Genomic DNA, 15,573 nt, shown 5'->3' with positions numbered 1-15,573 from the left:
GCCCCTTGATAGGTACACTCATATTGATTTTTTCTGTCAAACATACTATCTTCAACAATTTAAAAAAAGTATCTTTTAGCATAACCTCAGCAGAGCGTAAGATGTGTCAAATGCTAAATGAATGTTTAATCATTCAGCATTACAATAGATATGACTAAGATATAAGGATATTAAAAATTGATCATCTGATTATATGCATTATGTATGCCTCTATATATGTTTTCATGTATGATCCAAGTCTTTCAATGTAAAAGATCCTATGACATAAGTATCCATTTTCCCTACTAACCTCCATAATGAAAATGAAACAGCATTTTAGGACCTCATGATAACTATATTCACAATCACTCCAATATTTAAATAAATTGGTCTTTTTACAACATGTCATTTTTAGAAGTAGCTTGGAAGAGACAGAGTTAAAGAATGCTGATAAAAAAGGTGTATAGTTTTATTTTTAATTTTTTTTATTTTTGTTTTTACTTTAAGTTCCGGGATACATGTGCAGAATGTGCGGGTTTGTTACATAGGTATACATGTGCCACGGTGGTTTGCTGCACCCATCAACCCATCATCTAGGTTTTATGCCCTTCATGCATTAGGTATTTGTCCTAATGCTCTCCCTCCCCTTGACTCCGACCCCATGACAGGCCCTAGTGTGTGTTGGTTCCCTCCCTGTATCCATGTGTTCTCATTGTTCAGCTCTCACTTATGAGTGAGAATATGTGGTGTTTGGTTTTCTGTTCCTGTGTTAGTTTGCTGAGAATGATGGCTTACAGCTTCATCCATGTCCCTGCAAAGGACATGATCTCATTCTTTTTTATGTCTGTATAGTATTCCGCGGTGGAAATGTGTCACATTTTCCTTATCCAGTCTATCATTGATGGGCATTTGGGTTGGTTCCAGGTCTTCGCTATTGTAAATAGTGCTGCAATAAACATATCTGTGCATGTGTCTTTATAATAGAATGATTTATAATCCTTTGGGTGTATACCCAGTAATGAGATTGCTGGGTCAAATGGTATTTCTGGTTCTGGATCCTTAAGGAATCGCCACACTGTCTTCCACAATGGTTGAACTAATTTACACTCCCACCAATAGTGTAAAATAATTCCTATTTCTCCACAGCCTCACCAGCATCTATTGTTTGCTGACTTTTTAATAATCATCATTCTGACTGGCATGAGATGGTATCTCACTGTGGTTTTGCATTTCTCTAATGACCAGTGATGATGAGCTTTATTTCATATGTCTGTTGGCCACATTTCTTTTGAGAAAGGTCTGTTCATATCCTTTGCCTACTTTTTGAATTTTTTTTCTTGTAAATATGCTTAAGTTCCTTGTAGATTCTGGATATTAGACCTTTGTCAGATGGGTAGAATGCAAAAATATTCTTCCATTCCGTAGGTTTCCTATTCACTCTGATGCTAGTTTCTTTTGCTGTGCAGAAGCTCTTTAGTTTAATTAGATCCCATTTGTCAATTTTGGCTTTTGTTGCCATTGCTTTTGGCAGTTTAGTCAGGAAGTCTTTGCCCATGCCTATGTCCTGAATGGTATTGTTTAGGTTTTCTTCTACAGTTTTTATGGTTTTGGGATTTACATTTAAGTCTTTAATACAGCTTGAGTTAATTTTTGTATAAGGTGTAAGGAAGGGGTCCAGTTTCTGTTTTCTGCATATGGCTAGCCAGTTTTCCAAGCATAATTTATTAAATAGGTAATCATTTCCCCATTGCTTTTTTTGTCAGGTTTGTTGAAGATCAGATGGTTTTAGATGTGTGGTGTTATATTCTAAGGTCTCTGTTCTGTTCCATTGGTCTATATGTCTGTTTTGGTACCAGTACCATGCTGTTTTGGTTACTACAGCCTTGTAGTATAGTTTAATGTCAGGTAGTGTGATGCCTCAAGCTTTGTTCTTTTTGCTCAGGATTGTCTTGGCTATACAGGCTCTTTTTTGGTTCCATATGAAATTTAAAGTAGTTTTTTTTCCAATTCTGTGAAGAAAGTCAATGGTAGCTTGATGGGAATAGCACTGAATCCATACATTACTTTGGGCAGTATGGCCATTTTGACAATATTGATTCTTCCTATCCATGAGCATGGGCTGTTTTCCCATTTGTTTGTGTCTTCTCTTATTTCCTTGAGCAGTGGTTTGTAGTTCTCCTTGAACAGGTCTTTCACATTCCTTGTAAGTTGTATTCCTGGGTATTTTATTATCTTTGTAGCAATTGTGAATGTGAGTTCATTCATGATTTGGCTCTCTGTTTGTCTATTATTGCTGTATAGAAATGCTTGTGATTTTTGCACATTGATTTTGTATCCTGAGACTTTGCTGAAGTTGTTTATCAGCTTAAGGAGTTTTGGGGCTGAGACGATGGGGTTTTCTAAATAGAATCATGTCATCTGCAAACAGAGACAATTTGACTTCCTCTCTTCCTATTTGAATACCTTTATTTCTTTATCCTGCCTGATTGCCCTGGCCAGAACTTCCAATACTATGTTGAATAGGAGTGGTGAGAGACGGCATCCTTGTCTTGTGCAGGTTTTCAAAAAGAATGCTTCCAGCTATTGCCCATTCAGTATGATATTGGCTATGGGTTTGTCATAATTAGCTCTTACTATTTTGTGATATGTTCAATCAATGCCTAGTTTATTGAGAGTTTTTAACATGAAAGGATGTTGAATTTTATTGAAGGCCTTTTCTGCATCTATTGAGATGATCATGTGGTTTTTGTCATTGCTTCTGTTTATGTGATGGATTACGTTTACTGATTTGCATATATTGAACCAGCCTTGCATCCCAGGGATGAAGCCAACTTGATCATGGTAGATAAGCTTTTTCATGTGCTGCTGGATTCAGTTTGCCAATATTTTATTGAGGATTTCTGCATCGATGTTCATTAGGGATATGGCCTGAAGTTTTCTTTTTTTTTTGTTGTTGTGTCTCTGCCACGTTTTGGTATTGGGATCATGCTGGCCTCATAATATGAGTTAGGGAGGAGTCCCTCTTTTTCAGTTGTTTGGAATAGTTTCAGAAGGAATGGTACCAGCTCCTCTTTGTACCTCTGGTAGAATTCAGCTGTGAATCCATCTGGTTTGGGGCTTTTTTGGTTGGTATGCTATTAATTACTGCCTCAATTTCAGAACTTGGTATTGGTCTATTCAGGGATTCGACTTCTTCCTGGTTTAGTCTTGGGAGGGTGTATGTGTCCAGGAACTTATCTATTTCTTCTAGATTTTCTAGTTTATTTGTGTAGAGGTGTTTATAGTATTCTCTGATGGTAGTTTGTATTTCTGTGGGACCAGTGGTGATATTGCCTTTATCATTTTTTTTATTGTCTATTTGATTCTTCTCTCTTTTCTTCTTTATTAGTCTGGCTAGCAGTCCATCTATTTTGTTAATCTTTTCAAAAAACCAGCTCCTGGATTCATTGATTTTTTGAAGGGTTTTTTGTGTCTCTATCTCCTTCATTTCTGCTCTCATCTTAGTTATTTCTTGTCTTCTGCTAGCTTTTCAATTTGTTTGCTCTTGCTTTTCTAGTTCTTTTAATTATGATGCTAGAGTTTCGATTTGGGATCTTCCCATCTTTCTGATGTGGGCACTTAGTGCTATAAATTTCCCTCTTAACACTGCTTTAGCTGTGTCCCAGAGATTCTGGTACATTGTCTCTTTGTTCTCATTGGTTTCAAAGAACTTCTTGATTTCTGCCTTAATTTTGTTATATACCCAGGGGTCATTCAGGAGGAGGTTGTACGATTTCCATGTAGTTGTGTGACTTTGAGTGAGTTTCTTAATCCTGAGTTCTAATTTGATTGCACTGTGGTCTGAGAGAGTTGTTATGATTTCCATTCTTTTGCATTTGCTGAGGAGTGTTTTACTTCCAATTATGTGGTCCATTTTAGAATAAGTGCTGAGAAGAATGTATTTTCTGTTGATTTGGGATCAAGAGTTCTGTAGATGTCTATTAGGTCCACTTGATCCAGAGCTGAGTTTGAGTCCTGAATATCCTTGTTAATTTTCTGTCTTGTTAATCTGTCAAACATTGACAGTGGGGTGTTAAAGTCTCCCACTATCATTGTGTGTGAGTCTAAGTTTCTTTATAGGTCTCTAAGAACTTGTTTGATGAGTCCAGTTGATCCTGTATTGAGTGCATATGTATTTAGGATAGTTAGCTCTTCTTGTTGCACTGATCCCTATACCATTATGTAGTACCCTCCTTTGTCTTTTTTGATATCTTTGTTGGTTTAAAAGTCTGTTTTATCAGAGACTAGGATTGCAATCCCTGCTTTTTTTTTTTTTTTTGCTTTCCATTTGCTTGGTAAATATTCCTCCATCCCTTTATTTTGAGCCTATGTGTGTCTTTGCATGTGAGATGGGTCTCCTGAATATGGCACACCGATGTGTCTTCACTCTTTATCCAATTTGCCAGTCTGTGTCTTTTAATTGGGGCATTTAGCCCATTTACATTTAAGGTTAATACTGTTTTGTGCGAATTTGATCCTGTCATCATGATGCTAGCTGGTTATTTTGCACATTAGTTGATGCAGTTTCTTCATAGTGTCATTGGTCTTTATATTTTGGTACGTTTTTGCAGTGGCTGGTACTGGTTTTCCCTTTCTATATTTAGTGCTTCCTTCAGGAGCTCTTGCAAAGCAGGCCTGGTGGTGACAAAATGCCTCAGCATTTGCTTGTCTGGAAAGGATTTTATTTCTCCTTTGCTTATGAAGTTTAGTTTGGCTGGATATGAAATTCTGGGATGAAAATTCCTTAAGAATGTTGAATATTGGCCCCCACTCTTTTCCGGCTTGTAGGGTTTCTGTAGAGAGATATGCTGTTAGTCTGATGGGCTTCCCTTTGTAGGTGACCTAACCTTTCTCTCTGGCTGTCCTTAACAGTTTTTCTTTCATTTCAACCTTGGAGAATCTGATGATTATTTGTCTTGGGGTTGATCTTCTCACGGAGTATCTTAGTGGTGTTCTCTGAATTTCCTGAATTTGAATGTTGGCCTGTCTTGCTAGGTTGGGGATGTTCTCCTGGATAATATCCTGAAGTGTGTTTCCCAACTTGGTTCCATTCTCTCGGTCACTTTCAGGTATACCAAACAATCGTAGTTGGTCTTTTCACATAATGCCACATTTCTTGAAGGGTTTGTTCATTCCTTTTCATTCTATTTTCTCCAATCTTGTCTGCACACCTAATTTCAGCAAGGTGGTCTTCAATCTCTGATATCCTTTCTTCTGCTTGATCGATTCAGCTATTGATCCTTGTGTATGCTTCATAAAGATTTTGTGCTGTGTTTTTCAGCTCCATCAGGTCATTTATGTTCATCTCTAAACTGGTTATTCTAGTTAGCAGCTCCTGTAACCTTTCATCAAGGTTCTTAGCTTCCTTGCATTGGGTTAGAACATGATCCTTTAGCTCAGAGAAGTTTGTTATTGCCCACCTTCTGCAGTCTACTTCTGTCAATTCGTCAATCTCATCCTCCGTTCAGTTTTGTGCCCTTGCTGGAGAGGTGTTGCGATCATTTGGAGGAGAAGAGGCATTCTGGTGCTTGGAATTTTTAGAGTTTTTGCGCTGGTTTTTCCTCATCTTCATGGATTTATCCACCTTTTATCTTTGAGGCTGATGACCTTTGGATGGGGTTTTTGTGTGGGGGGTCTGTCTTGTTGATGCTGTTGCTGCTTTCTGTTAGTTTTTCTTCTAACAGGCCTCTCTTCGGCAGTTCTGCTGGAGTTTGCTGGAGATCCACTCCAGACCCTGTTCACCTGGGTATCACCAGTGGAGGCTGCAGAACAGCAAAGACTGTTATCTGCTCCTTCCTCTGGAAGTTTCATCCCAGAGGGGCACCGGCCTGATGCCAGCTGGAGCTCTCCTGTATGAGGTATTTGTCAACCCCTGTTGGGAGGTCTCTCCCAGTCAGGAGGCATGGGGGTCATGGACCCACCTGAGGAGGCAGACTGAGCCTTACCAGAGCTGGTGCACTGTGCTGGAAGAATCCCCTTTATCAGGATTAGCTGCTGTCTTCAAAGCCGGCAGGCAGGAAAATTAAGTCCACTGAAGCTGCGCCTGCAGCTGCCCCTCCCCACAGGTGCTCTGTCCCAGGAAGATGAGAGGCCCTGACTGGGGCTGTGGCATTTCCTTCAGAGAGGCCCCGCCCTTGAGTAGGGATCTAGGGAAGCAGTCTGGCCACAGCCGCTTTGCCACGCTGTGATGAGTTCCGCCCAGTCCAAGCCTGTCAGTCTCGGCACTGTCAGGGGAAAACCACCTACTAAAACCTCAGTAATGGCGGATGACCCTCCCTATCACCAAGCTTGATGATCCCAGGTCGACTCCAGACTGCTGTGCTGGCAGCGAAAATGTCAAGCCAGTGGTTCTTAGCTTGCTGAGCTCCGTGGGAATGGGACCTGCTGAGCGAGACCACTTGGCTCCCTGGCTTCAGCCACCTTTCCAGGGGAGTAGATGGTTCTCCTGTTTCTCTGGTGTTCCAGGCACCGCCGGGGTACAAAATCAACTCCCGCAGCTAGCTGGGTGCCTGCCCAAACAGCTGCCCAGTTTTGTGCTTGAGACCCAGGGCCCTGGTAGTGTAGGCATATGAGGGAATCTCCTGATCTGCAGATTGCAAAAATTCGTGGGAAAAGCGTAGTATCTGGGGCGGGTAGCACAGCCCCTCACTGCTTCCCTTGGCTCGGGGAGGGAGGTCCCTGGCTCCTTGGCCTTCCTGGGAGAAGCGACGCCCCATCCTGCTTCTGCTCGCTCTCTTTGGGTTGCACCCACTGTCTAACCAGTCCCAATGAGATCAACTAGGTACCTCCCTTCTGCATTTGTCTCGTTGGGAGCTGCAGACTGAAGCTGTTTCTATTTGGCCATCTTGGCTCCTCCATCCCCAAAATGAAAAGGTCTATACTTTTACTATACTTGGTCTAGCTCTTTTAAAAGTAGGTAACCTTTAAAAAGTACTTAGAAAGGAAATACAACAGACCATATATTCTGATTTCTTCATGGCTGAAAAAGTGTCTGATAATTCAAAGATCAGAGCATGAATGTACAGTCCATCGAAATCTGAGTAGAAGCCGAAGGATTCAGTTGCTATTAATATCAACAAGGTTTCAGGAAGTTTCCCTACCCTACTCCTCCACCAAGCCCTGGTTGAAATCAGAACTGAAAACAGCAGTTGGTATATGGAAAGGTTTCAACTTCAGTGCTGAGAAAACTAATATTTCACAAGAACTAGAACATTGCGGGAGATCAGGAAAGAAGGAAAAATAGAAATTGCTTCAATAAAGAAGCAAGGAACGTGATGTAAAGAAAGAAATATCCCTGGATCAAGCTTTACATAAATGCTTGCTTGAGAGACTGGAGTGTAGAATTATGCCATTGGCAAATATTAATAAAAAGATACAGATAAACACATATACATAGAGATACATGTGTACATGTATATACGCATGTATACACATACTCCATACATATATATGGAATAAAAGCAATTTAAGCTATACAACATGATAAGGCAAGTTATTTTTATAAGAAATGTATTATCAGGTTTTATGTTCAGATACACACATACACACACACACATATATACATACACACACATATACATATGTTAATATAATCCTCAAAAAAACCACCTTATGGGAAGATTACTTAGATTGAGGGTGGCTAACTATTATAAGGGGAGATTATAAAAAATAGGGTAAGAGAAAAACTCAGCACTGCCTTCCTCTGAAACATGCCTTAGCCTATGGCTAGGTGCTTTTCCTCCCATCTACTACCTGCCCTGACCCCACCCTCCCAAAGCACTTACTTCTCTGCTTGTGAATTCTTCTTTCTGCATTCACTTCCCCTCACCTTTAATCAAGTTTGGCCATGGCTCACATGTCAGCCTAATATATTTGAAATATAAAGGATATCTCCTGCTTTCCTTTCTTAACAAAGTATAATGCTGTCAAAGTATGAGGGGATTTGTGAGCTGACAGGGATGAAAATATCAAATGAATGTGCTGGAAAATCACTGTGACTTTATGATAACAGAAGACCACACTGCTTAAACTATGTAGTTGAAGTTCAATATATGTGATTAAACCCATCAGGTACTTACTTGTCTATAGTCAGCACTGTACTAACTGATAAAAAATGCGGTAGCTGGCATGGATCATTAGCTTAAAGAGGTTATAATTTTAATGGAATAAAAGATCAGAAGAAATAATATACTTAAGGCATTGCTGGTGATTCTGTAAATTCATAATATTTTACATAGGAATGAACTTTTATTTATTATAATTGCAAATACATTAAGTACAAATTAAAATACATTCGTGCCTATATATGTATAATATACATATTCAAATTAAATAAGTTCTAGTTCCATCCACTTCATAAGTTTTCATAGAAAAACTTCTGTGACCATGTGTAACAATGGACAAGTTTAGCTTAAAGGGTATATTAAAATCTGATGGTCCTTATATTAATATATATATATACACACATATGTGTATATATATATGTATATACGTGTGTGTGTGTGTGTGTGTGTGTGTGTGTATTTTGTTGTTGTTGTTAGTATACCTCACTGATTTGACCAGGATCGTTTTAGGTAAATAAAACAGAATCCTTAGGTTTCTTATATATCTCTCTAGAGTCGTCTAATGAGTTTTTCTTTTTAACCGTAAGATGAGCTTCTCAACATTCATGAGACATGCACCAGAATCATTCATTCCCCTTGTCTTTTGAAAGAAACAAATAGTTTTCAGCTGACTCTCATGAATTTGACAGTCTCTCTTTCTGAGTCCTATAAAGCTGTCTAAGTGATGCAAACATAACTGGCTTGCTTTAGAATACTGAATAGCATTTTCTATTTATTTTTATTCAACTGGAAATACACAAGGCTGGGGAAATAGAGAAAAGAATTAAAATAACTGGTTTTTAAAGAACAACCTGGTCAAATTAGTAAATATCTTAGCCCTTGACAGCCAACATGGTTGTGGTCAAGGAAAATCATCAAATGACCTGAACACTTCAAACTTAACCTTGGGAAAAGGCTGAAGAGTAGCCATTTGTTAAGCTGAAGCTACCAATTCTGCAAATCAAATATATAAATATCACCCTACCATGGCCCTGGTAAACAAGAGAACTGAGACAAATGTCATCTATAGTAAGCAAGGCGCAGTAAATATACTTTAAAATGCAGATATAGCTGATGAACTACTATAGAATTATCTTCCAATAAAATAGGCTAACTAAATTTCTTACATATGTGATCGATTGTTAGATGTCTGAAGGAAGTTTATAAGAATAACTTACACTCTACCTTATATGAGATGAAGAATCACACAGTGTTTCTCCTTCTCATGGTCCTAAGATATTCGAATTTGAACTATTCTTAAAATGAGGCATATATAGAAAATGTAAGCACATAATTTCTTTAGTATTAGGAAGTTGTTTATGATATGTCTATATGTGTATATACTTATGTACATGAATGTACAGATAACCTTCCATGTGACTCAGAACACATCTCATGGGGAACACAATTAGTCCTCACTATACATTTATGAATTATGTTACCATTTTTCTTTTGGCACATGAGAGGGAATAGAGGTAGTATATGAGTATAGTGAGTACAGCAGCCAGGCAATGGCAGAACAAGAACTGGCCTTCACTTGTATTTACCTTTCATTTAATTTTCTTTTACCAGTTACACATTATTGTTTTTTATGTATTTCCTCAAAACTTCCTAACACCTGTAATCCCAGCATTTTGGGAGGCTGAGGCGGGTGGATCACTTGAGGTCAGGAATTCAAGACCAGTCTGACCAACATGGTGAAATCTCATTTCTACTAAAAATACAAAATTAGTCAGGCGTGGTGGCACATGTCTGTAATCTCAGCTACTTGGGAGGCTGAGGCAGGAGAATCGCTTGAACCCGGCAGGCGGAGGTTGCAGTGAGCCAAAATCACACCACTGCACTCCAGCCTGGGCAACAAAATCAAAACTCCATCTCAAAGAAAAAAAAAAACCAAACTGAAAAAAAAGAAATAAAAATCCTTTTTCATTTACATTTTCCAAATAAAAATCAGATGTGTACCAGCTGCAAATATACACTCTCAATATAGAAATTGCATTTAAAAGAACTATACAGCGATACCTGGCTCATTTCCTATATTTCAATCTAGAAAGAAATTGTTGGTAAAGGTCAGAGTGAACATTTTCCCTTTTTTTCTTTAACAAACTTCCAGTACTAGCTCATAATTGAAGCATTTCATGTTATTTCTTTCCTGGTATCTCTACCATTTCTGTGTTTATTAACATTTGATGACAAATCCCCTGTTATTAGTTTTGTGAATTTTATACCACTAGAACCATATTTTCTATCAACAAATTTCTGTCAGCATCTGATGATGTCCTAATGCCTACAATCTTCTGTTATATCCTGCTTGGCTTCAGAGCAGGTAAGAAGGCAGTAACATGGAACTGAATGAACAAAGATAGGATATAATACCAAAAATCCCTTTTTATTGTTCTTTCTCTATATACTGCAATACAACAAAACTATACACACGTATGTGCATGTGTGTGTGTGTGTATGTATGTGTGTGTGTATGTGTATGACTATAACTCTGATTCTGAGTTCTGGATCCAGTGATAAGCTACCAAGCTTTGCTAGCCTGTGTAATTGTCCCCATGTGTTTCCAATAATTAGTAGCTTCTGAAGATATCATTGACATATTCTTTCATATTTTGTCTCATATTTGAAAATACAGTTATGATTTTAGTCATTTATTGCAATTAAATCTTGCAAAGAATGCTTTTATTTTGAAAAACAATGGCATCATGTCAAATGATTAACTTGTGTTCTCTTTACACACACATTTTTATTTAGTTGCTTCTAAGTTAACTACCCAGCTACTGATAAGCTTTTCTGCTGTATGAACAATCATGTTTACTACTGCCCCATGGATGCTTACTCTTTTTTTTTTTTTAACAACATAATGTTATTTGCTTCCCTTTTATTTTTTACATATTAAAATGTAAAAAATATTTGCTTCCCTTTTATTTTCTACATATTAAAAAAATATATGTAGAACAGAATATTTCAACATTAAAAATTTGTAACATGGTAGGCCAGTGCGGGCTTAGACTTTTTGTATTACTTTCCATTTATTAGCAATCTATCCACTTTTTTTTGTTTTTTGTTTTTTTTGAGACGGAGTCTTGTTCTATCACCCAGGCTGGAGTGCAGTGGTGAGATCTCAGCTCACTGCAACCTCCACCTCCCAGGTTCAAGCGATTTTCCTGCCTCAGCCTCCTGAGTAGGTGAGATTACAGGTGTGCACTACCACGCCCAGCTAATTTTTGTATTTTTAGTAGAGACGGGGTTTCACCATGTTGGCCAGGCTGGTCTTGAACTCCTGACCTCAAGTGATCTACCCGCTTCAGCCTCCCAAAGTGCTGGGATTACAGGCATGAGCCACTGCGCCCGGCCTAATCTATCCACTTTTAATCATTTCTCATTTTACCAGTGAAACTAGTCAATGGCAATTTCCAATTATACTTCAAGGGACAATGCTGAAGTTACACTTTAATATTTAATTAAAAATTCATTATGATGCCCCAAATGTATGATTATACAATATATTTTGATGTTATATATTTCAGCTATCTCCTAGAAGATATCATTTACTTTTTAATTTTGTTTATAACTTTTTTTAAATTACGGAATTGATCAAGTGACACATATCTATCAAAATTTACATGAGGTTTTCTCCTAAACTTTCACGCTCAGTAAGCCCAGCCCTATCCTAAGATTAAACAATAGCCACCTAGGTTTTGTTGTCTTTTATTGATTCATTTTATTAGCTTTTGCTTTTTTAATCATTACAAAATTTATTTTAGAATATGGTAAGGTTGGGACCATACTCCCCAACCAAATGGTTTAACCAATTATTACAGAACTGTTGATTAAGTAATCCATCCTTGAGGAAGGTGGTTATACAGTTTAGGAAACAATTTTGAATGATCTGAAAAATAGGCTTTCCTAATAATGTGGGCTCTTTCTCTTGCTGATATAAATAATATGTGCCTGTATACTGTTAAGCTATAAAATGGTTCATTTAATCACATTTAATTGAGTTTATGATTTTATACTTAATTCTAGCTTAAACTCTATAACAATACTATTTATTTTCTCCCCTCCCCTCTCATCATGATGTTTAAGGTAGGTTATCTGGACAGGTGAAATCACTAAAACAAATTCAACAATTTGAAAATATTTCTAGGGGCCGGGTGCAGTGGCTCACGCCTGTAATCCTAGCACTTTGGGAGGCCAAGGTGGGCGGATCACGAGGTTGGGAGATTAAGACCATCCTGGCTAACACAGTGAAACCCCGTCTCTACTAAAAATACAAAAAGAAATTAGCTGGGCTTGGTGGTGGGTGCCTGTAATCCCAGCTACTCGGGAGGCTGAGGCAGGAGAATGGCTTGAACCCGGGAGGCAGAGCTTGCAGTGAGCCAAGATTACGCCACTGCACTCCAGCCTGGGCAACAGACCAAGACTCCATCAAAAAAAAAAAAAAAAAAATTTCTAGGATATTAAAATGGAAATGGGATGTTTTACTAAGAATCATACCATTATCTGGTAGGAAAGGGAGAAGCCATTTTTAATACTAATATGCAAAGAGAAACATTACCATAGAGCAGAGATATGGAGCAAACGCAAGACTTGTAGTCATATGACCTGAGGTTCTAAATCTGACTCTGCGACTTATTAGCTAGTTCTGCTGCTTCGGGCACATTACTTAAGGCGTCTGAGCTTCAGTCTGTCATCCACAAAATGAGAGTAAGAGCAAATATGTCCTCACAGTGTTTTCAGAAAAAACAAAGCCTGACAATGTATGTAAAAGATACACTGAATACCAAAAAGAAATAAACAAGTGTTTATTATATAAAGTATTATACAAATATATAATATTATGACAAAACTAACTTATTTATAGACCAGAAATTAGAACCCATAATCCACAGATTTAAATTTTCCAATTGGCTTGATTGCCTAATTCCAGCAGAGAAAGCAAAGAGACTAGGTAGTTCCTTGAGTCATATAATATTTTGTGAGGATGCTAAAATCCTGCTAAAGAGCAAAATAAAATAAATGAATATAACATGTAATTAAAAGTATTATACAAGTATACTTTCCATTCAACTTGTCAGCATAAACTTCACCAGAAAATGAAATAGCTTTTCCAGCACCAGGAGGCAACCAAGTAGAATGCAATCAATGTCTTTATTAAATGATACCAACTGGGAGATAACTTAGTCTTAGTACAAGGACAATAAAAGGCCTTAAATTTTTGACAAGACAAATGTACCTTTAATTCACTTTAATAAAATAAGAGAAATCAATAATTAAAATGTGCTTGAGAAACTAAATTAACTACATAACGAAGGTAACCCAATGAAGTACTGGCACATCAAAATATAGGAAGTATAAATCTGGTAAAAGAAGAAAAATTAAATTGACAAAGTTCAAGTTAATTTAAGAATAGAAATGTGGGCTGGGCATGGTGGCTTATGCCTGTAATCACAATACACTGGGAGACTGAGGCAGGAGGATTGCTTGAGCTCAGGAGTTTGAGGCCAGCCTGGCCAACATGGTGAAACCCAATCTCTACAAAAAAATGCAAAAATTAGCCGGGCATGGTGGCAAGCACCTGTGGTCCCAGCTACTAAGGAGGCTGAGATGGGAGAATCGCTTGAGCCCAGGAGGTCAAGGCTGCAGTGGGCCAAGATGGCACCACTGCACTCCAGCCTGGGCAACAAAGAGAGACCCTGTCTCAAAAAAAAAAAAAAAAAAAAAAAAAAAGAAAGAAAGAAAAGAAAAGAAAAAGAAAAAGAGAAAGAAAGAAATAATGTATTATTTAGGAAAAAGAGAGGGAATTTGTTGCTTTATTCAGAGCTGTGGACTAGGAATATGAATGTTAGGTTCTAGTTTTAATTCCATGATTTCTTAGTAGTGAGTCTTAAGTAACTCTCTTAACTTCTCTTAGGCCTTACTTTTCTCAACTATGAAATAAGGAGATTAAACTAGACCAGTTGTTCTCAGGTGTTAGGGTTTCAGAAACTGCAAAAAATCAGGAGGCACTTTCTATACTGCCAAATTAGGCTATTATTTTAAGAGGAAAATTCCTACCATCTATCATCACCATCATCTCATAAAAGTAGGATATTTTATCATGAAAAAATATGTAAAGGAAATAATCTCAGAATAAAGGAGTAGTTCTTTATATTGAATACATTTAGCTTAAATTTCTGTGTGTTTTAAATTATCATTTACAGGCTGATGGAAACTTCACAGGTTAACACTGGTTCACAGAACAGTGTTTTAGCAAATGGAATCTAAGGGCACATCTAGCTCTTATATTCTATGGCTCAACTCCTTTTCGGATTCTCTCTTGCTTTACAAAATAGGTATATGCATGGATTTAAAAAGCAGGTATTAGTGTTAAGGGTATTACTGGGCATTAGGGGTAGAGATAAAGAGAACTTCTACTTTTGAAAAAGTACTTTTCTTTTCTTTTCTTTTTTGAGACGGAGTCTCACTCTCTTGCCCAGGCTGGAGTGCAGTGGCACAATCTTGGCTCACTAAAACCTCCGCCTCACGGGTTCAAGTGATTCTCCTGCCTCAGCCTCCCGAGTAGCTGTGAGCACCCTACAGGTGCGAGCCACCATGCCCAGCTAATTTTTGTATTTTTAGTAGAGAAGGGGTTTCACTATGTTGGCCAGGCTAGTCTCAAACTCCTGACATCGTGATCTGCCCACCTTGGCCTCCCAAAGTGCTGGGATTACAGGCGTGAGCCACTGCACTCAGCAAAAGTACTTATTTTTCATTGTGCTAAGGCAAAGAGTCTTGTCTGGGATAAATTCTTGTTTCAGTGTGGCCATTTTACTATTAGGTTCATGGACATGCTAATGTTCAGTTTTTCACTGCTTCCTTTTGAGATGATTAGAGTAGACTCATACTCATCTTTTCAGCACTTATTTGGAGGGCAGCAAAGCTCATGCTGCTATCCAGTCACTTTTCTTTCTTCTCCCTTGTCTCCCTAAGATTTAACTATAAACTGACGATATTATGGAAATCAAAAATTAAGGGAACTAAAGTATAAAAAGTATCTTGTTTGTGTTATACTTGGGATCATATAAACAGAATGCTAATGAATGAATTGTAGGTTTTTAAGGGTTATTTTCCAAACTTAGCAAGGTAATTAACATATCATGCTAATACAAATATTAATAGAAATATAGATGTACTTTGAGCAGCCTGCAGCCTGCAGCCTACACCCTACTTTCCTAGAGCTGAGAGAAGAGTGAGACTACACTCCTTAAGCCTGCTTCCCAGGGAAGATACAAAATGCTTTCTCAGTATCTATCCCACCAGAGATTTTAAAAGGAAGAACTCTGAAGGAACAAATCCAACAAATGTGTAATTTTTTATTTCTACACTTGATCTTAGCCAAAAGGCCAAGAAGCAATACATTTTTCTTTTCTTTTTTTTTTGAGACAGAGTTTCCCTCTTGTTGCCC

At 37.9% G+C, this 15,573-nt stretch overlaps 1 protein-coding gene and 1 pseudogene across 7 annotated transcripts in view; both read right to left on the bottom strand.

Moving 5' to 3' along the window:
- DIAPH2 (diaphanous related formin 2) overlaps positions 1-15,573 on the bottom strand; it is a 905,937-nt gene that overhangs the window by 380,155 nt on the left and 510,209 nt on the right. The window lies entirely within an intron of this gene.
- LOC112131222 (U2 spliceosomal RNA) lies at positions 15,386-15,523 on the bottom strand (annotated as a pseudogene).

This window comes from Pongo abelii, chromosome X, assembly GCF_028885655.2.
Source record: "Pongo abelii isolate AG06213 chromosome X, NHGRI_mPonAbe1-v2.0_pri, whole genome shotgun sequence".
Lineage (NCBI taxonomy): Eukaryota > Metazoa > Chordata > Mammalia > Primates > Hominidae > Pongo > Pongo abelii.
This window is presented reverse-complemented; position numbering and strand designations above follow the sequence as displayed.